This window comes from Podarcis pityusensis (genome assembly GCF_964106645.2).
Source record: "Podarcis pityusensis genome assembly, chromosome: 4".
Classification (NCBI taxonomy): domain Eukaryota; kingdom Metazoa; phylum Chordata; class Lepidosauria; order Squamata; family Lacertidae; genus Podarcis; species Podarcis pityusensis.
In genome coordinates, this window is record NC_138027.1 from 42,952,521 (window position 1) to 42,967,343 (window position 14,823).

At 40.0% G+C, this 14,823-nt stretch overlaps 1 protein-coding gene across 4 annotated transcripts in view; it reads right to left on the minus strand.

Annotated features, from left to right (window-relative positions):
• CADM2 (cell adhesion molecule 2) overlaps window positions 1–14,823 on the minus strand; it is a 398,136-nt gene that overhangs the window by 123,105 nt on the left and 260,208 nt on the right. The gene's annotated exons all lie outside the window — the stretch shown is intronic.

The window sequence follows — 14,823 nt, forward strand, 5'->3', positions numbered from 1 at the left end:
CAGCTCAAGCATTGGTACAAGATAACGACATATATCTTGAAACAACAACAACATTGCTTTTCCTTATTTATTAGTGTGTATATGTGTCACTTGTCAACTTACTTGTTAATCACCCAGAATGGTGAGCTGATAGAAACGAATTGCTAGAGAATAGTTTTTTGAGCCCTTGAGACCACTCTTTAGTGTTTTTAGGACTCAGGAATTGGGTGATGATGGTGATGGTAGGGATACACTTTTCCAGGACCCAGAGCCTATACGGAGTCCCCACCACAATTATAGGCTCACTACCATAAGAAAAAATTCAGCCTAAATTATAAACCCATGCTTGAAGATTATTAAAATATATTTCCTCATGTCTATGAGTACTAGACATTATATGCCATTAGGAACATAGTTACAGAATGGATTGCACATTTCTTTGAATTTTCTGAACCACATTCGAGGAGAAGTGTGGCAGATGAGTAGGAGCAGGAAGATAGGACAAGCAGAGATAGCTGAATGTGCACTGAGGTGCATGGTTATTCCCACTGACATATTGAATAGATGGAGGAAAATGGAGCAAAATGTGAGCTGGCCAGTAGATTGTATGTGCAAATCTTCAGGGAATTTGCTTGCTGCCTGGTAGGAGTGTCTGCTGTTTACATCCAAGCATGATCTACTTGTATATTTGAAAATAAGGCAAATGTTAGAACCATGTTTTCAGTCTTCAGGGCTCTCATTGAAATGAACTGAAGTTTAATGAGCTCTACCCTTGGATGTTTTCTTCACTTAGGGAAGTGAGGAGTGTACAACTGTATCTGTGTTGTCTATACATGAAGTGTACACCATCTTACGTGAATCAATAATATCAAGCAGCTCCTGGTCAACCTCCCATGGTAGGAGTTTCACATTTTCATACTTGCAACATACAGTATAAATGGTGATGCTTCTGAGATTTCCCACACCTGTCAACTGTAGTGCCACAAAACCTGCCAGGACTGCAGTCCCACCCTCAGAATGCAGTTGTTGGCCATCTACCATCTAGCAGTCAAAGAGGGACTGCTGCCACATGTGTTCTCCAAGGGTAGCAGGGCATTGCCCACCTCACAGTAAGTTCTGCCTTGCTTATAAACCACTGGGAACCTGATGCACACATTACTCCTCCTACACACTAAATATTGTTTTAATAAAATGCATAAATCACTTCCTCAGGCAGAATTCCCCAGGCAAATACAGATTACTGGAAGAAGACAAGTCATCAGAAAAATGAGATGGGACAGGGAAGAGGTATTTTTTTATAGAGAATCTCTTTAAAATATCGAATTCAAAATGATACATTTCTGTTTTGGTAAGGAAAGAAATTAAGAGAAAATAAGGGAAAATATTAAATGAATATTTGGAAGTACTAGAGTTGCAGAACTGCACAAAATGTTAATAAATTCTCCACTCTGGAGATGTTGTAAGTAGTATTTCCCCAGCTATATACAAAGCCTTGCAATCTTTCCTTCCATTCTATTGGGGAGGGGAGGCAACTGAATCAATCTCTCAGACAGTTCTACTAATAAAATTGCAGCCAAGATACATAGCATGAAAGAGCATATAGAAAATAAATTATTTTAGTGCTCTCAACACATTTTGGATTCACACAGTTCAATTTATTCATGTGATCAATCTTGATCATTTCCACTTCTGTGCTGAGATAGACAATTTCATGAATGAATTGGGTAATCAAAGACATAAGCACCCACCCCCCTAATATGAAACACTGCTAAATAGAGCAATATAGAAAGGGAATTGTTGTTGATTAGCCCCGAAGGAATAAGTTTAGCAGCTGTAGAAGCCACATAAAAAAGTGACTGCAACAATGACCATGCAGCTGAAAAGCTTTTACTACCTCAGGCTGTTAGCATTTCTCTGTTATCAACAATGAAAAGAAGCAAGCTAATATGAATGGATATAATATATAATGAGATTCTTAAAAGTGAGGTCTGCTACAAAAACAGCAACAATTTCTGACACACTAGTTCTAATTAATTATTTGCTGTTATTACAGTAGTTTTGCCTCCTAATTGGGTTGCCCAGATATCATAAAACAAAAATAAACGCTAATTTTGCAGGTACTTAAGTCTCTTTCCATTCATTTTACTTAAGCTTGTTGCTAGCTGGTTGCAGGGCTACGCCCATCATTTCTATCCAATGAAGAAAGCTGCATCATCTTGGTTTCCCCTCCTCTGCAGACATTCCAGGTTGTCAACATCCTTCTTAAATTGTGGTGCCCAGAACTGGACACAGTATTCCAGGTATGGTCTGACTGAGGAAGCATAGAGTGGTACTAGAAAAGGCTGTGGTGTGTGCTTGCATGTTTATGTGTAGTGCCCATGACAGTTTCTGCACTTTGCAAATGTGCCCTTAGGCCCAAAAAGTTAGCTGACCTTTGCTAAAAATGAATCTCCAGAAATTTCCATGCTGGTTATCTATGCTGAAAAAGACTGTAGCTACTGCTTCTAAAATGTTTTCCACAAAGACTGTAGCTATATTAATAAATGTATTTATGGCCACTAATAAAAAGAAGACAAATAGTTCCTGGTGAATATTTCCAGTTTATGGGGGGAAATTGATTGCTGGAGTATCAACGACATACAATCCATAATAGATGTGAGGATCCGTTTTTTGGGGGGAAATTAAGGAAAACAATCTTTAAAGATAAACAGCAGCCTAAACCAGACCTGACAGACTTGACTGATGACATAATACCCTTTTCTTCTTGTGGTGGTGACACAAAAATGCCAAAGGACACAAAACTGTCAGTCTTCTTGTTTATTTTCTATCTTAGACTAATAAAAGGATGTGTGTGATCGACAGAAGACAGAGATGGGCATGGACCCAGGCATCCAGTGTGCACTTTTGTTTGAAAAATGTATTGATGTTTTGAGGGTTGTGATATTTATTATTGCCTTTTTCTACCCCAACTTTGCTTTCCCTTTAACAACAATTTTTTCAGATGCTATCTTAGTGATTATTAAATCCTCATTGTTAATAACTGGTGCTACTTTATTAACAATTTGGACAACTGTGGGGTGCTAGAACTATATGGCAAATAAAAATATTGAAATAAGGATCATTACTCTTTAAGCTTCCTCAAACTATAAATTACCTTTTGATCAAAAGGTAAGTAATTATCTTGGCAAACAAAGTTTTGCAATATCAGCACCTCACCAAAAGAAGGTAGGAAGAAAGAAAGAAGGGCAATGTTTATTTTTGTTCTAGAAAAAAATAGTGGCATATAATTCAGTATTTAGGGGTTCTTAACAATGCAGTGAAAAATGTAATTGTTCTACAAAATGCAGAAAGGCTGCAATCCTATGCACATTTACCTGGAAATAAGCTCCACTAAACCAAAATAGTCTTAATTCCAAGAAAAAATGCACAGGATTGCTCTGCAAAGCAACACTAAGTACCATGACAAATTACTGTGCAAGCTGTTTTGTAAAATAATAGTTTATAAAGCATTACACATTTTGACTGTGAAGGTGGAATGGCAAAACCCAGAGAATAAGACTATGTATTGTGGAAAAGCACACATTAATTTATTTTAGTCTATGAATCTTTAGCATGATCTTGCAATTTAGAATACAGTTGGGCTAGTGATGATTAGGATTGGCAGCCAGCCAGACTTACTGTCTTTGCTGCTGGTGATTGGGCTACCATTGGGCATGCATTTGCACTAAGGTCACCTCTGTTTCTTATTTCAGCAGGAATTGCAGATGATCCTGAAAGTCAATATAAGGTTTGAGTAATATGCCACAAAAATGTGTCTTATGTGTATCAGCATGGATAGCTCAGTGATTTAAATGAGTTTTGTTCTTCTGTAAATCTTAGGTGCTTACTCTGGGTATGTTGATACTCTCCTCTTCTTTCTGAGTGACGATGGAAAATCACATTGGCACAGGGGCACTATTAGTGAGGGGGGGAGTACATTGTCAAATCCAATTTAACTTTGACATGTGATGTCATCACATTTACTAATGCCCACCCTGAAGACCTCTGAATTCAGCCTGTAACAGCAATCATATCAAACATATAATTTAAAAGGCACAGATGCCAAGATGTCCAAATTACCAAAATCATATGCCTATTTTGTGTATGCAGACTCTCAACTACCTCCAGGCAAAGTCCATTTAATGGGCAGTTGTGTGAGTGTAGGTTGGTGGAAACAAGTGAGAGACATAGATTACAAGTTCCATTTGAAATATGAATCCTGGGAAACTGCTTATCCTCACTAAGGCAAATTCCCAGTCTGTGTAATGAGAATATTTACTTTGTGCCTAGGGGTATCACAGGATTTAATTGACTAATGCTTGCTTGCAAAGGTCACAGTAAGTGCTGAATCTGTGAAAGAAGTAGAAATACAACTAAAAAATATGAAGCGCTTAGGGACACAAGGCTTCAGGAAGATGCAGAAGTAACCAAATGTAAGTGGTGTTCATTCTGAACACTGAATTGTACTGGCTAGTATGCCACATTCAGCTATGTTTGTTGCATGAACTTGCACTTTGTTCAGGTGTTAAAATTTATAAAAAGTTGTCCATGTGTCTAGCTGGATGTCCCCCTGCCTTGCTTTTAGCATTTCATGGCACATGTAACATGCACGTTTCACAAGTACACTCAATTTTCACCTAGTGTGTCTTCTTGAAAAACTGATCAAAAGGATGTGCCCGTGTCCATACACATACGCCTCTTCAACAACAGATATTTCTCTTACTTCTGTCATACGAAAGCTAATGCAATGATTTTCTATTATTTTTCTGTTAAGAGGATGAACAATAGCATTTGATGAACAGCCACATCCTTGACCTCCCCCTGCTCTTAATTCTGATCATGTTCACCCACATCACAACTAGTTTGGCCCTGTGCTTCTGCTGCAGCCCAGGCTTGGCCAGAGAGGCTCTGGGATTGCACAGTTCCTCTGCTCAGAACCTTGGAGTTTTGGATTTATTTATTTTTTATGCACTGTCTTCTAGTGTTCAGCACTATATGAAGTTTTGAATGGATCCTCTAAAGCACACCCAAAACATAGGTGTGTTTTTATTTTTTTACATTGTACATCTTGGGAGACAATAGGAGTGTGCTTTTGCGGGGTGAAGTCAAACAGTTGCAGAGTCTGCTGTAGTTGTATAGATTGATATGGGAGAGATGTGTTCTGTTGCTGTGGGGCAGATGAAGGCATCCAGTTGTGCTGCCGCAGATACACCATGCTGTTTCTTCTTTCTGTGCTAATCCCAATGGTCATTCTTGGCCACTGCTGTGGGAGAGCACATCTTTGTATGAGACTCTGTCCTGCCCAAAATCTGTGATGCCCCAAATCTTCCTGACGCACTGCATGTGAAGGCGTTGCCCCTGGCTGTAATTTGCCCATGACTCACTTCCATGAAGCAGCATGCTCAACACACAAGCCGGGCAGACCTTAATCTTGGTATTGGTTGTTAGAAGAAGAAGAAAAGTTTGGATTTGATATCCCGCCTTTCACTCCCTTTAAGGAGTCTCAAAACAGCTAACATTCTCCTTTCCCTTCCTCCCCCACAACAAACACTCTGTGAGGTGAGTGGGGCTGAGAGACTTCAGAGAAGTGTGACTGGCCCAAGGTCACCCAGCAGCTGCATGTGGAGGAGCGAGGAAGCAAACCCAGTTCACCAGATTATGAGTCTACCGCTCTTAACCACTACACCACACTAGTATCACATTCTCTCATACCCTTTTGGATCCACAAGCCATTGCCCATACGTTTGTCCAGTTCAGCACTGATGGACAGGTTGCTGGTTATGGTGTAACCCAGGTAATAAAACAAATATGGAATGGAATATGTTAGCTTGACTCTAGTATAAAGGAAGTTATGAGGTGAGGACAAAGTTATTCACATCACTACCACCATCTTAGGCAGATGATACTAGTAAGGGGTAAATAACCAAAAAAGCCATGCCCTCAACAACAGAGAAGCATAAACAAAGTAGGTTTATGCTGTAGATGAGAAAAGAAAAATAGGATGTGGGGAAAATGTAAGCTGGGGCCACGGGTTCAAATCCCACCTCCTTGAATTTGTGTGTGTGTGTATGTACACATGAACGCAAGAGTTGGGTGGCTGATTTTTCCCTGCACACTTCCCCCCCGCCACACCTGCATGCAGCAGTGGGCTGAAAAGGGTTCTACAACACTAAATTAATATGCTGATCATACAAATGGTGTGAATTGTCACACAGAGCTGAACCTGTATACTGTTAGATTGTATTTTAAGTAGTTGTCATTAGATTTTAAATGTATTTTCGTACGATGAAAACACAGCAATGAATCAATCCATTTATAGTTTAAGAATGTAAATGAAAATATATTTATGCTCCACTGCTTTTAGGGTGCTTTTCTGCTTCTTCTTGTACTCAGGGTCACCAGAGACCCTCTTTTGTTGCATCTGAAGAGAAGAATCAGATGTGAGTTATGGGTCACAGATACTACCTAAGCAGTTGAGGATAAACCCATAGAGAACTGACAAACATGAATAGTTGCATTTTAAATTTTAAAAAAGAAAAGAAAAACAGAAGTTGCATAGCTTTAAGTGTCCTATAAGTAAGCCTCTATAGATGCAGGGGTTTATACTGCAATTATGTAGAAGTAAGGATACAAATAGTACAGGAAACAGAGTTGCTAATAGCAGCTATCATTATTTTAAATTTTGCACCAGTTTTCTGTGTTAGTTGCCTTTTATTTGTCTCTGATATGTCACGTTTATATAATAATTTTCTTGTAATGCACAGGCACAGCATCATCAACTTGACAAATTAGCAATTCCGTTTTCTGACTATGTTTTAATAGCATTAAGATATTTAATAGTGGAGCACTGCATTCCTGTTAGTGCATCATTTCAGTGGCTGAAATTATTTGTTTCTTGGCAACGTGACACAGTAAACAAGTTGAACTAAGCTTCAGTAACGTACACCCTACCATGTCTTATTGCTTAAGTAATATACAAAAGCTGTCTAGCCAGTGAACACAACAGCAGGTTAAAAAAAATAACATTCAACTCACATATTTCAGATAATAACACAGTATTTTATTATAATTTCAGGTGCAAGAGCCTGCCAACATTTCAGCCATCTGGCCTTTCTGGGGGCACTATACACGTAAAATATGTGAATGAAAGATGTGACCTGAATACATTTACTTTTTTATTTGCTGTACTCAGCTTTCGCTAAGCTAAAGGCTCTTTGCTAGAGGGTATATAATATCAGTGCCTTTTATTTAAACTATGGCTTTCTAAATATGGGTGTATACCAATGTAGAATCTATTTTAAGATTATTTTAGTTGCAAAATTTTAATCCATAAACATAGCCTCATACTGTAGGAATGGGATCTCTCTCTCTCCATCCTTTTCTATCTCTAATCAACATTAATTTAGATCAGTAGCTTTCAACCAGTGCACCGTGCCACCCTGGGGGGCTTTGAATGATGGTCAGGGGTGTGGCAGGCAACACTGGCCTCTGTCCCTCTTTCCTTCCCTCCCTCCTCTGATGCCCTTTCCTGTCTCTGCTGTTGCCGCCACAGCTGCCTCCAAAGGTAAGATGCTGGCCTCACTTTCACCTTTGGCCAGTCTAACAGACTAAGGCTGGGGGCATCATTGAAAGTTTCTATTTTTAGATCATTGAAAGTTTCCCTGTTGTATCTATTCTTTATAAGCGCAATAGCTGCAAATGCCTTCTAGAGAATCTGCCCATTTGTTTATTCCCTTTCTGATGTATATAAATTTAGCCAATTCTATTGGCTCTGAAATTTCCCTTAAGTTAACAAACCGTTCCTTTAGGAAGGCACAGAGCACTATGCCCTTTTTGCCACCAATACGCAGGAAGCTATCTTACACCAAGTGACTAGTCTTTCAACAACAATTTGAGTATAATTCGGAAGTAATGTTAAGCAAAAACATGGCTGGGTTTTTTTGTCAGGGGAGAAGCAAAGTTCTTGCCATTTCAGCAGAATGTACCAACACTGCATGTTCACATTTAAACCATAGTTTAATTTAACTATGGTTTAAATAGTGAACTGAAGGCCACAGAATCTTCTTCCACAAAAGGAATCTATACCCAGCTTTTCCATTGTTTTAAAAGTCCTAACAAAATAGCATTCAAAGTAAAGCATGAATGATATAGTATGGACTTTGCCTGGTGCCTAATGAAGTCACAGTGATCTTTAGTAAAACAGTTCCATAGTTTCAGAACCACCATAGAAAAGACTGTGTTTAATCACTGTTACTCTTTGTTTCCCAGATGTACAATATAGGCTTATGAGACAAATATGAGCAATTATTAACATAGATGTGTTCCTACATTCCTATACACCCATAAAGGGAAATTGTAATATACACAAACGCCACTGATTAACTTAGAACTGGGGAATTATGGAGTAAAACACCCAATATCTAGTTTATATTTGCACATTAAATTTAACTTTTGGGGAACTGGTTTCATATAAGAGCTGAACAAAACCCCATCTTGATGTGAACTGCATGACCAAAAGGACCTAAGCCCATTTCCCCTCTCCCACCCCCCACCCCCCCAGCACATTTTTACATTCCGGCAACCAGCAGTGAAACCTGAACTACTCATGCACTTCACAATACAACAACTATCTATACCTTTCCTATATGCATCATATACTATTTTAAAGTTGGGGGGGGGGGAGAGAGAGAAGGATATACTACGTAACAGCCAGGATCTGGTGGTGGGGTGCAGTGAGCTGGGCATGCATAGAAGACCTTGAACTTATGTACTTTTACAGAATTTTTATCTTCCTGTAGCTGCATAATATCACTCAGCTGGAACCGACCTTTGTCCATTCTTAGAATTATTTATGTCAAAATCAAACGTGGGACAATGACTTTTGTTTAATGCATTTCCATAACAAAGCAATGCTTAAAAATAACTGCTGGGGAATTTCAAATCCTGTTCTGTCCACAGAATAGTGGCTTGAATTTAAAGGCACGCTGATAGCTAGGAAAAGAATGAGCACTTTTGTATTTTGCTCTTGTAATGAATATGGAGTATCGTACATTTTAAAGCAATCTGTAACCCTGCAGATATTGTACTGTGCCATTAATAGCTTTGATTACAGCCACTCCATTAGTCCAGCTGAAGTAGAATGAGTGGATGAGAGCCAATAGGCCTCACAGCAAGGATTTACAGGGCCACTGATTGCCTAAATATTTGATCTTTGTCTTCATCATACATCAAATACAGTATTTACTTGATAGCTAAGTGGTCACCCCTCTGTTATAAAGAGTTCATTATCTCTGCAAGTCATTTTGGGAGTTGTAGTTCTTGGAACAAATTGTTTTCTTCTACATGAAATAAAAGCTGGTTATTGACTCGATTAGTGGTAATAGAAAATAGAAATGATTTTCATTAGTAATACAGATAATGTTTGCACTAATCTCACAGAAAACCAGACCACCATAAAATGCTAATGGGTTGGCGTTGGGAGTATATCTCACAGATAACTGATTTTTCTCCTACTAAAAATAAATGAGTTTACATGAACTAATAGGCAGAACTTACAATAATAGCAAAAGGACTTATTGTGTACTTTTGACCTCCTCAGAAATGCCAAATAATGGCATCAAAAAAGATAACACTGATTATGGGGCGACTATAGGCATACACTTGGGAATGATCCATGACTCAGATTAAGCAGAATTCCCACAGGGGGACTGACAGCTCACTTCCTTAGAGGAGCAGCCACATCTTCCCCATTTAAAAGAAGCCTCCCCATTCTGGACATTTGCAGGGCCTCCACGCACACATTTGCCAAACACTGACGAGGGTGGTGCTGTGCGTTAAACCACAGAGCTTAGGACTTGCTGATCAGAAGGTTGACGGTTCGAATCCCCGTGATGGGGTGAGCTCCCGTTGTTTGGTCCCTGCTTCTGCCAACCTAGCAGTTCGAAAGCACATCAAAGTGCAAGTAGATAAATAGGTACCGCTCTGGCGGGAAGGTAAATGGTGTTTCCGTGTGCTGCTCTAGTTCGCCAGAAGTGGCTTAGTCGTGCTGGCCACATGACCCAGAAGCTGTACAACAGCTCCCTCGGCCAATAGAGTGAGATGAGCGCCACAATCCCAGAGTCGGCCACGACTGGACCTAATGGTCAGGGGTGCCTTTACCTTTACCTTTTATAAGATAGATTTATGGGCCTCACTCAACACAATCTTTGGGAGAAAAGCACTTCAGCAGGTAGTCAGTCCATGACCCTACTCCTCTTTCACCCATAGATACTACAACTCTCTTACATCCCATACCAGGACTGTCCTCCAGGAACCTCTGGGGGGAACGGAAATGAATTTCTATTCCTATGGGTCCTGGAGGGCAGGGGCCACTTCTCATCAGAGGCCAGGTCATGGAACATAACAGTAATAACAGGGCCATAAATCCTTAGTATAAGGCACCAGGGTAGGCTGCTTTTATCCTGCATCTGTTTCTCATGTCTGTCATGCTCCAGAGCACCAGGGACAGAGACAATAAGAAGCAACAACACCAAGTAGGCACCTTGAAACAGCATCAAGGAACTCTATGGGGAGTCTGCAATGGGGTTGAGAGGTCTGTCTTGCTCTGACAGCCAGTCTGGAGAGGGCAGGATTGCCCCTCACCTAGGAGGATTCAAATTGGACCCTATGAACCTGCAAGAGAGATGATATGTTTTTCAAACATTAAGTCTTGTTTGTGATGTCCTGTGTCCTGTGGAGGTTTCATGGAAGAAGGTGGTCAGGCTCCAATGAGAAGTAGAGGGAGCTTGGGAAATTAGATCTAGGGGACCAGGAGGTGTTGGTGAGGGTTCCAGCTTGCCCTTCAGGGGTGGCAGCCAACAGAAAATATGATGCCAAGCCAGCACTCACCCAACATCCATCTCCTAGGACATGGAGATGTCAGCATGCACAAACCTAACCTAGCCACTGCCAGCTCACTAGAAGGAGTGCCTGCTTGCCTGCACTGTCTTAGAACTCTAGCCGCCAGCCACACTTAATGTTGTGGCCACCCCACCCTTTGAAAGGAAGCTGTTGCTTATTGGTGCCTTTGATCTCTCATATCACAGCTGATCCTTGCAATCTGTGACTTGCCTTGTGTACCACTCTAATCTGAAAACAAAAGCCTTCAGCAAAACCAAAGTTGTAAGTTCCAGTTCTTCATCAGACATGGAGACCTTTGACAGTAGTGTTCCTTCTTGTTGGGTGAGGTGTTATAATTAATAATAATAATAATAATAAATAATAATAATAATAATAATAATAATAATAATAATAATAATAATTTATTATTTGTACCCCGCCCATCTGGCTGGGTTTCCCCAGCCACTCTGGGCGGCTTCCATAGAAACCAAAAATACATTAAAATATCACACATTAAAAACTTCCCTGAACAGGGCTGCCTTAAGATGTCTTCTGAAAGTCAGGTAGTTGTTTATTGCTTTGACATCTGATGGGAGGGCGTTCCACAGGGCGGGCACTACTACCGAGAAGGCCCTCTGCCTGGTTCCCTGTAGCTTTGCTTCTCGCAATGAGGGAACCGCCAGAAGGCCCTCGGTGCTGGACCTCAGCGTCCGGGCAGAATGATGGAGGTGGAGACGCTCCTTCAGGTATACTGGGCTGAGGCCGTTTAGGGCTTTAAAGGTCAACACCAGCACTTTGAATTGTGCTCGGAAATGTACTGGGAGCCAATGTAGGTCTTTCAATGTAGGGGTTATGTGGTCTCGGCGGCCGCCTGAGTGTTGCTGTGTTACAGATTAGATTGTGTGTTGCAGATTAGAGCTAGAAACGTAGTTCAGAATCATTTCTGAACTCAGTTATTGCAAGAATATATGTACACTGCAGTTGCTCATACATTGTTTAGATATGCAATATATGTAAATCTGTATTAATGCTATCTGGCTAGTAATCATATCAGTTTTATTCATTCATTCATTATTTATTTATTATCCCATGCTTCAGCCAGAAAGGCACCAGGGTGGGCAACCAGATCACTAAAAAGAGGTGATGGACTCTCCTTCCTTGGATGTTTTTAAGCAGAGGTTGGATGGCCATCTGTCATGGATACTTTAGTTGAGATTCCTGCATTGCAGGGGGTTGGACAAGATGGCCTTTGGGGACCCTTCCAACTCTACAATTCTATGATTCTCTGAAAAGAAAAAGACAACCTCAAAACACATATAGCTGTTGTTTTCTGATAAACTGTTCTCATTTAACATTATTGTGACAACATTTGATGGTTGGAATAAGACCGTCAATTAAAATTTAGCAAAGAATTTTAGGGCTTATTTGAATGCTCTTTCAGATACATCCAATGTTTAATTTGTTTGTTAAAACTCAATGCTAATTTAAAGGAACATGGTATAAAAATACCAGTTGCTAAAGAAAAATTAAATATGAACTTGGCAGTAGCTGTAATTTCTTACGTGTGGCATTTTAAACTGCTTTTAACTTGGACTGCATATAATTTGGAATGGTAATAAAAGTCATAGGTGGTGTCAAAAGCCGTATTTTCAAATTGCTCTTTTATAACAACAACAAAGAGAGAGAGGGATACTCTCCTTTTGGCTAAGCTTTTAATGAGCTCTTGAGTAGTAATTAAAGCCTGAAGTGGTGTGTTTTTTTCTTCATGCCTTGGGAATAAGTACATATTTTTGTCTTTATAATTTTTAAAAGATCAGTTCAAATTAAGGGAAGAGGGGCTTTCCCAAACACTGAAATTTATTTTGGCTACAAATTTTTTTATTAAAACCCTGAAGATTTTTAAAACAAAAATGTAAATCAGTCTTGTTTTCTGTTACAACGACGCAGCTGTGGAATTCACTTCCACTGGAGACTTGCCAAACTCTGAACCAGAGCATTTTCCCTAAGTATAGAAAGACCTTCTATTTGCTTTGCATATTTAATATCGAAGGTTAACTTGGAAGAGTAATTTTAATATGACTTGGTATTATATGTTTCGACATATATTGCTGCTATTTTAGTATTTTTATTTGATGTTAAACTACCCCTTCAATGAATTGGACAGCTAGAAATTAAGATTTCATTAGTGTTCAGTTTTCATTTCTAGGTTCATATACCAAGAAATGCTAAAAAATGAAATAACATTTTGTTTAGTGGAAAGAATTTGGACCAAACTAAGCATGAACTAAGCATGAGAGGAATGCGGGTGGCGCTGTGGGTAAAACCCAGCACCTAGGACTTGCCGATCGTCAGGTCGGCGGTTCGAATCCCCACGGCGGGGTGCGCTCCCATTGCTCGGTCCCAGCGCCTGCCAACCTAGCAGTTCGAAAGCACCCCCGGGTGCAAGGGACCGCTTACCAGCGGGAAGGTAAACGGCGTTTCCGTGTGCTGAGCTGGCTCGCCAGAGCAGCTTTGTCACGCTGGCCACGTGACACGGAAGTGTCTCCGGACAGCGCTGGCCCCCGGCCTCTTAAGTGAGATGGGCGCACAACCCTAGAGTCGGACACGACTGGCCCATACGGGCAGGGGTACCTTTACCTTTACCTTAAGCATGATTACAGTTATGCATAAAAGCATCTCCAACTTTTTTAAAAAGTATCCAAATGCTACCAGGTGCTCAGTGGGGTGTACCTGTGTGATTATGTTTCCCTTACTTGGATTTCCTACTATTTGAACTGTTAGGAAAATCATATTTGAACATGTTATGTTTTAAGTAATGGGGATAAACATCATTTTTAGGAGGGCAATTTTCACCAGGAAAATGAGGGAAATGGAACTAACTGCAGAGGCTAAAAGAGCTGCTGTATGCAAAATAAATTAGAAAGGGAGATTCATTATTACATCTCTGTATTCTAGTTTGACTTTGAGACATTCAAACAGCTTCAACAGATAAGGGCAATAAAGATCCAAAAATATTTATGCTTCCATATCCTGTAGAGGTGAGTTCCACAGAGCAATTTTATTATTATTTTTATTTAACTGTTACATTTGCATCCAACTCTTCACTGAAGGAATTCTGAGAAGCATTTAGCCTCACAATTGTATATTGGAGATGGGGAAATTAATTCCCCAGTAACCACCAATCAGGTATTTTGAAGCTGAACAGAGGCTTGAATGTCAGTTTCCTACACTCAAATTTGGCAGTCTAAAGTACCCCACACAAATACATCTCATTGCTGAACAGACAAGTCTTACTGAATGGATCTTTAAAGAGACATATCATAGCTTTGCACTGTTTTTTAAAAGATGGTATTATGCAAATACATATTGTTTTGAAGAGTTAGAAATACTGCATTATGATTTTCTTTTTCCTCTGCAATGACCATTCTGTTTTAGCATCAGTGAGAAAAAGGCCTGCATAATGGTGGTGGTGTGATTGTTCCTGTGCTACATTTCCCATGCATTCATTCACACAGAAAAATAAAGTGTTTGTAAATTGGCCCCATAAATAGAGAAGAATTATGATGTGCAGTTTTAAAGTGTAGTATTAGGGACTCTCCCATTGGTTGCTGTACTCATGTCCTGCTTGTGGGCTTCCCATAAGCATTCATTTGGCCTCTGTGAAAACAGGATGCTAGGATAGATGTACCTTTGATCTGACCCAATATGGATGTTCTTATGAACATACAGAGGGCCACGGGTTCCCCATTTCCGGGAGAGAATTTCTCTTCTCCTGGTCTCTTTCCCTCTGCCCCATATATTATGGTGCTCCTCTAAGATAACCGCCAGAGCTTATTTTCTCAAATTCTAGATGTTAGGGCTCTAGCCTTTCTGGGAAAATATTTCTACCAAACTGCAAGCCATTACATCTAAACTCAGCTTATGAGG